Source organism: Canis lupus, chromosome 12 (genome assembly GCF_003254725.2).
Source record: "Canis lupus dingo isolate Sandy chromosome 12, ASM325472v2, whole genome shotgun sequence".
In the NCBI taxonomy this organism is placed as follows: domain Eukaryota; kingdom Metazoa; phylum Chordata; class Mammalia; order Carnivora; family Canidae; genus Canis; species Canis lupus.
The window spans coordinates 22,410,413-22,418,200 of record NC_064254.1 but is presented as its reverse complement, the minus strand read 5'-3'; the positions used below and the strand labels follow the sequence as shown (position 1 = coordinate 22,418,200).

The 7,788-nt window shown below is 45.5% G+C and overlaps 1 protein-coding gene across 3 annotated transcripts in view; it reads right to left on the bottom strand.

The window, feature by feature from the left end:
* Positions 1-7,490, bottom strand: part of FAM83B (family with sequence similarity 83 member B) — an 85,541-nt gene extending 78,051 nt beyond the window's left edge. The window contains exon 1 of one of the 3 annotated variants that reach the window (XM_025419073.3): positions 7,412-7,490. The gene's annotated coding sequence lies outside the window, so the exon portion shown is untranslated. Of the gene's footprint in view, positions 1-6,998; positions 7,280-7,411 lie in introns of those variants that run through there. The other 2 variants (XM_049092196.1, XM_025419074.3) reach the window with 2 other exon arrangements.
* Between the last annotated feature and the right edge of the window lie 298 nt (positions 7,491-7,788).

Here is a 7,788-nt window from a genome sequence, read left to right as displayed (position 1 = left end):
GTATGCTGAGATCAATGTTCCATTCTTCTCTTACTCTTAATCACAAAGGGGAAATAACAAGAGGTCTATTTCCTCACCCTCATCAGTCTGTCTTACCAACCCTCCCCACTTCAAAGCACCTATCTACAATTCCCTGATTACCACCGGAAGTGGGTTCAAGATCTCTCAACCTCAGTTTCTGAACCTCTGTATGATACAGAACAAGGACTTGATATATTTAGATGAGAGCACCACTAGCAACAAGGGCCCTAACAAGTGAAATGTTGAATGCGTCTCCGATGCTTTCTTGTCCCAGCTTTTGAATCTACGTAAGACAACAGAAAGTCAATCTTGGTACACACTGACATTTACAGAAGAACAGGTGCTGTAGGAAAACATCATAAACAAGTGTTCCAATATGAACTAGTAAAGTGGCTTTCCAAATACAGATAACAAAAACAGTGTCCTTCATCTATGAAAAAGTGAAAGTTTGCAAATAAAATGTCTTAAGAAAATGTATTTTCCTTATGCATGTTAGTAATGAATGGCTATCAAAAGTCAGTGTTTTATGTATTTAGCAGCAATAAAAAAAGACCTTGGACTATTAAAAAGTAGAGGTTTGGGGCGCCTGGGTGTTCAGTCTGTTAAGCATCTGAGACTCTTGATTTCGGCTCAGGTCATGATCTCAGGGTCCTGAGACAGAGCCCTATGTTGTGCTCCTGGTCTACTTGTCCCTTTCCCTCTGCTCCTCCCCTGACTTGCATGTGCGAGCTCTGTCTCTCTAAAATAAATAAACAAAAATATTAAAAAAAAATAAAAGTAGAGGTTTATAAGAGAAATAATATTGCAGAAACTGTGAAAGTGGACACAAGTTTATTTAGTTAACATGCCAAAAAATATGAAGTGTTAATAACCTATCTAGCATGGAAAGATTTTAATTTGTATAATTTAATTTGTATAAAGAGCCATATAAGTAAACAGAACATGTAAAGCAATCTCAATGTCTAGCAAGCCTACATTAGTCTTTTCCCTCAGGATTCACTTTTAATTAAGCCTGTGTAGATAGCTATATCAGAGATGAAATGAAGTACTTCTTTTTTACTTTCCCTCAGAAATACCCAAAAAAATCTGATTGGAAACCTAGCCCACCCTACTTTAGATCTTTTGTTGTTTTCTTCATTGGCTCCTCTCACTTGCTCATAGAACACTTGCACACAAAGAAGTTAACCAAAAAGGTATAAATAAATATATATTTTTTAAAATGCATAAAATGGGGGGATCTCAGGGTAGCTCAGCGGTTTGGCGCCTGCCTTTGGCCCAGGGCGAGATCCTGGAGTCCCAGGATGAAGTCCCACATCGGGCTCCCGGCATGGAGCCTGCTTCTCCCTCTGCCTGTGTCTCTGCTTCTCTCTCTCTCTCTCTCTCTCTCTCTCTATCATAAATAAATAAATAAATATTTTTAAAAATGCATAAAATGCTGCTGGATTTGTAAAGATGGATTTCTAGGTCTTGTGGATTACACATAAACAGTGTTCCTTCACAATTGTGCTAAATTCCTGTGACAGTGGTTCTACTCTGGGTAACAGTAATGACTGAGCAAAGGCTGACGCTTATAAAGCTCTAGTCATCTTCTATAAACCAGACCTGAACCAGAAACTGCACCTGGCAGCTCTTCTGTTTCACTCCCATTTGTCTGTAAGGCCCACACCAGTGTAAGCATGATGGAAAAGAGAGAAGATACCCCCAAATAATGATACCACTGTGCTAGGATATGAAAATCAAACATAATAATTAGTTTCTTTAACTCAAGTCATTTATTCTATGTGTGACACATGCATATAACTAATTAGGTTGTTCACGGGCTTCTGTCCCAACTTTTGCGGAACTTTATTTTGGGTCCAAGAGCCTTAGAGTACTTTTGATTTTCTTTAGTGTCATTTTCCTACTGAAATTTCTTTAAAGTAAGTTTTGATTATATGTACAGTTGATCCCTACTTAGGTTTTTTTGACCTTTGAACCTTTCTACATTAGATGCTGACACTAAAGAGTACCTTTCCTATGATAAACCCAGTTTTCAATCCATCAATTAATAAACATTGCAACTTACTGCAGAGGCTGCGGGCATGTTAATATCCAGTTTCAGTAACACTATTCTTCTTTTTATTCTTATTTGTACTCTTATTTGGATATTTTATTGAAACTTCAACTTATTTTATGTCAGTTTTAGGAAAATGGAAAAATGAAAGTCTCTATGTTAGTAAAATGCTTATCTAAGAAGCTGAGTATAATAACGGCAAAGATGGTAATTATTGAACATGTCAAAGAAGGCAAATCTTTAGTTTTAATCAGATGATCACTGAACACATGTACACATGTCAGAACCATATTGTTGAATAGTGTTAGGGTTAAGGTTAGGGTTCTAACCTAACCCTAAATGATTCTAACATTTAAAGTATAACTGGCAATTTTATTTATATTTGATCTCTTATAAAATTACCTCTGCAATATATGTTATTGATTTTCATAGGTTTTTAGAAGCCCACAATGTACCAAAATAGAAAAGTGTACTGATACTGAGAGATGACGGACAGAAATAAAGACAAATAGGTGAACAGATGGAGAGATAGCCACATAAATAGAAGTAGGGAATGGGAGAGAAGGAAAAAGAAAAGATGAGAGGTGGAACAGAAAATGAAGATGAGCTTAAGGATGAAAGGGGATGAGGAAAGAAGGGAGGGGAAGAGAGAGGAAAAGAAAGAAAAGGAAGAGAAGCATGGAAAGGAACAAAGAGGCCAGAAACCGCCGTAAGATTGGACAAAAGATTAGAGAGACAAGAAGAGATGAAGGGAAGGAAGGCATGTATTTGAAGCAAGGAGTCACCGGGGTGGGGGCGGGGGGAGACTTGGTCACTAGCTTCTCACTCTAAGAACTTAGCTGGCTTTTGCCCTTCTTTAACAAATAATTCAGAAGTCACATTTATTCAAGAAAAAGGCAATTATTTTAAAACAACAGAAACAGCTGTTGAATGAGTCAGAGGAGACAGTAGTTGGAGCAATAGGCTGTAAAGAATGAAAGCCATCATTGCCTGTGCATGGAAATAAATGACAGCCTGGACAAAAGTTCTGCTGAGTGACTCTACTGCAACCACTGAAGTGGAAGATGCCACTTTTTGGTGCTTTGAAAACTGCCTTTTCTTCCCCAAAAGAGAAATGCTCATTTAATCAGAGAAGCAACCTGACAATAAATAGAGAACTAAAACCCTTTGAAATGAAAATGTGACAAAACAAGTAAAAATAATGAGCTTCCCAGTGAGACTGTGGAGAGATGTTAGTTAACATTATTCTATGGTACCCTTAATACGAAGTGATCACAGAGAATCTCCCAGTAGGATGGGACACACCTGAGAGGCCAATAGAATTTAGATACTTTGGGGGCACCTGGGTGGCTCAGTTGGTTAAGCATCTGTCTTTGGCTCAAGTTATGATCTCAGGGTCCTGGGATGGTGCCCCCATCCCCTGTCCTAGGGCTCCCTGCTCACCGGGGAGTCTGCTTTCTCCCTCTCCCTCTGCCTGTTACTCCCTCTGCCTGTGCTGTCAAATAAATAAAATCTTAAAAAAAAAAAAAAAAAAAAAGAATTTAGGTACTTTGTCCAAAATCACGACTAAGTCAGGTCTGCTAATGTTTAATTTCACAAGTGATTAATGGACATATACACTATCTGTTGGAACATCCAGAGAATATGAAGGAAATCGTAAGTGGACCATATTCATTAATTTGTTTGTACTTGTAAATGTTATTAGGTCCTTAACTGTAAGCTTCCTGAGATCCAGGAACAGTATCTTATTAACCTTCCTACCTAGAGTGAATCAGCACATTGCTCAGCACAAAATAGTGCTGTTTTATGTGCATGTTTAATGGAGAGTATTAGAGCACAAAATCATAACTTTTAGATATCAGGACTGCATAAATTTGGTGTAAACTTTAGATATCAGGACTGCCAGTAACATGGAAATTACACCTGACCCTATGCCAATTCTCAAAAGGCTGACCATCACTAATTTACCTTCCCCAGAAATGGGTGCAGTCTACAAATCACTTGATATATAGTTCAAAAGATAAAAGTCATGTGCCTTTAGGGGACATCTGGCCTCCCTCCTAAGGACAGTATGAAAATAAAACAAAATTATAAACTGAGTAGTAATTAGATGTCCCTGAGGAAAAGGTTCCTCATATCAGCCATGATCAATGATTCAAACACTTCCCAACACAGATGTGCCCAATGGGTGAATAACCCTTATGTCTGGATCATCTCTCCAACCCAGTCTCATCTCCTCACAGCATCACAGCTGCTGAAAACATCATTTGCCTCTCTGATCCCTCATTCCTATCTCCTATATATGTTAACCTCCTGACTTCTTAATAAGCCTTCTCCTTCCCAGTCTCAGAGCCAACTTGCTCCCACTCCACTTCACCTCCACACATACCCCTTTTACTGGAGCCCATCATTTCCCCAGTTCCTATGGCAGTAGCCCACAGTTCTCTGTTTCTAAGGATTAGAAGTACCGACCCCCTGGGAACCCTACTCCACCCTTGGGGGCTGGGACAGACATCACAAAACAAAGCTAATGTCCACTGGCCTACCTCAGTAAAAGGGAAGCTCCATCTGAAGGCCTCACATTTTCTCAGAGAAGTACTGGTGGATTTAATTGTTCAGTGGAGCTTAGGTGCTATTTGTATAAAATTTAATCCAGGGTACCTTAAAATCCATAACCATCAATTAGAACACTATTTGGGGGGTGATAGGGAGACTGTATGCTCATTTTCAAATGATAAACTTGCCAACAAAATTCCTCATACATCCCACTCCCAGATTAGAAATAATTCAATAAACAAAAGTACAAAATAAGCAGTAACACTGTGTTTAACAGACATTGAATTGTGAAACATCCCCTGGAACACTCCTATTTTACAAGTTACAGGAGCAGATATACAAACTTACCTAACTAGCTAGACAAGGACAACTTGTAATTTAATAAATAATTAGTTAAATTAAGCTAAGTGGGGCCTTTTCAAAAGCTCTCCTCCAGCCAGATGTTATAGAAGAGGCCTGCTTTACTGGAATCACACTTTCACCCACAAGATTCTCAAGGCTTAAAGTGTAATATTACATCTTGGAAACTCATTACTGTATAATATAATTGGACAGGAAACAGGTAGGTGAGTTGCTGCAGCATTAAGTCATGGTCAAGAAAATACTCCATGTATGAACCTCCACCATAAACAATAAGGGGATATCGTAGCAGGAGAAGATATAATAGAAAGAATAATAAAATTAATTAAGCCACCCCAAAAGAGTTTAGTCTGTTATAGTAATAATCTCCAGAGAGTAATCACAAAAGACATTACTGAGTCAGCACCATAGGTGTGGTTTGTCTCCATCTATGCCAATCCCTTTCAGCAACTGTTCAATAGGTAAAGTTTCCCACAATAAGTTCTGAGCATCTGTGGTCTAGAATGTGCCAGCTTTAAAGGCAGCATCTACCCAGCCCCTCAGCTCTGCAGGGTGCAGCCAGCACTCTTTAATAGGTGTGTACACCACATGTGCCCTAAACCCAAAAGCCAGGGGGTGGAATTTGAAACAGGAAGGTGTGGGGACTGCCACCATCCTGGGAAACAAACAAAACAAAGACTAACCCCCTAACTCCCACTTCATCCGGCTTCACACCATTCTCATTCCCTAGTTATTTTGAAAAATCAACCCAACAAACAAACAAAAACTCGATTTCTCTTCTAAGGCCCTTTAATCACTGCTCCCTTGTCCTATTTCATGTCAGGGCTGATTCAGCCTCAGTCACGGATTTCCCTGGGGCTCTTGCATTGGTTGGGGATGAGAAAGGGAAAGAGGGGAGGTGCCTGCCAGGAACCTGGCAAAATGTGTAGCAAGTGGGAATCTGGAAATGAGTTGCTGGACATCGTGGTCTCCAGCCTTGACTGTTTGCGCCAGCACGGCTTTCTCTTTGTGTTCTGACCTCCTCTGAGTTCTCCTCTCCACTTCTGGGTCAGAATCCTAGAACTTAGAACCTCATCACTGCATGCAGAGTCAGCAAGGTGTCCAGTGTTCGTTCCCACAGCCTCCTCCACATAAAGCACCATTGTCTCTTTACATCCTCATGAATGCAATAACTGACACACACACACACACACACACACACACATTCTCAGCCTCCTCACACACCTTATAGGGGGTAATCATTCCCCTAACGTGTCACAAAGAACAGGCCTAAAGTCTCCGACTACCTTTCCAGAAGCTCTCTCCTCTGGGCACACTGGTTCTCAAAATCTGGTATGTACTAGAATCACCCTAGCGAGCGAACCAAGGACACAGGCCGCCGACGGGACTTGGGAAAGCACAGGTCTCAACTATTCTGAAGGCAACTGGATTCAAACAGAAGAGATTTCGTCCAGAGTAACTCTTGTCTGGCTTTCCCAGTCCATCCGCGCTAGAGACCTAAAGACACACGCGCTCTAGGGCAGCCTGCGCCCCCTCGGCTGGCCGGCCCGCGTCCCCCGTTCCCCCCTCCCGCCAGGCCCTTCCAGACCCCGCCCCCCGCCCCCCTGCCCCCACCCCCCGTCCCCCTGCTCCCCTGCTCCCCTGCTCCCCCGCCCCCCTGCCCGGGGTCTGCAGCGCGCTCCAGAAGCGGAGAGGAAACCAGTCCCGCGTCCAAGGTGGGCGGCGCCTGCCCCTGGAGGAAGCCGAGCGCACCCCACCCCGCCTGAGACCTAACTTTTCAAACTTCCCCACGCGCTCTCAGCCGCCCGACGATGGAGGAAAGTTGACCAGAGGAAAGGGGCTTCTGCACCCCGGAGAGCTGCCGATCCCGCCCCGGGCCATCCCTCGCCATCCCTCCTCCCCCGCCGGGCCAGCCCACCGCGCGCGCAGCCTGGGGAGCCCCCCCGCGCCGCCCGCCCCCCGCCCCCCGCCCCCCGCGGCCGGGGAGGGCCGCCCGAGCCCCACTTACGGCCAGGAGCGCCCCGAGCCGCGCGCCGCCCCGCCAGCCGCCCGACGTTTGGCGCCCAGGAAACGGCGAGGCCGAGGGAGGGGACGGGAGTCACCTGGCGAGCGTCAGGTCCCGGCCGCTTCCCGCCCCGACCGCGCCTCCCCGGGGCCCGGGCGCACGGCCGAGGGAGGGAGGGCGGGCGGGCGGGCGGACCAGTCGCAACAAGTCCGAAGCGGTGTCACTGCAAACCCCGCGCGGCCAGAAAGCGTCTCAGGACCTGCCTGAGCTCCCGACACCCAACCCTCTCCCCACCCAGCCCTCTCCCAGCCTAGTATAAAGCCTGCCCTCCCCGTCCGCCCCGCGGGCTCCGGGGCCAGTACACGTCCCGACACCTGGGCCCGGGCGAGCAGAGGCCGGGAGGACGGCGCGCTCACCTGGGAACCCACCGGTGGGCCTCGGCGGAGCGGGCTGCGCCCCACGCACCTCGTTGCCGGGCTCCGGAGGGCGGAGGGCGGGGGGGCCGGGTCGCACCTCCCTGGGGAGGGTGGGGCGCGGGCAGCCCGCAGGAGATCGTGCCAATCGGCAGCCAATCAGCAGCCGGCTCTGCAGACCCCTACCCAACTGCAGGGGCTTTCCAGGCTTGGGAAGCAGCAGGCGGTGGAAAGGTGGTAGAAGCGGCGCTTGTGCACGTACCTTTTTATGTGAAAGGGAAATTCTAAACATCATCAAAGATTTGGTATCGACTTTGGATGACCCTGGTTGTTGACTTGAGATGGAAAAGATACTGTTTAAAACGGGAATACCTGCGCGA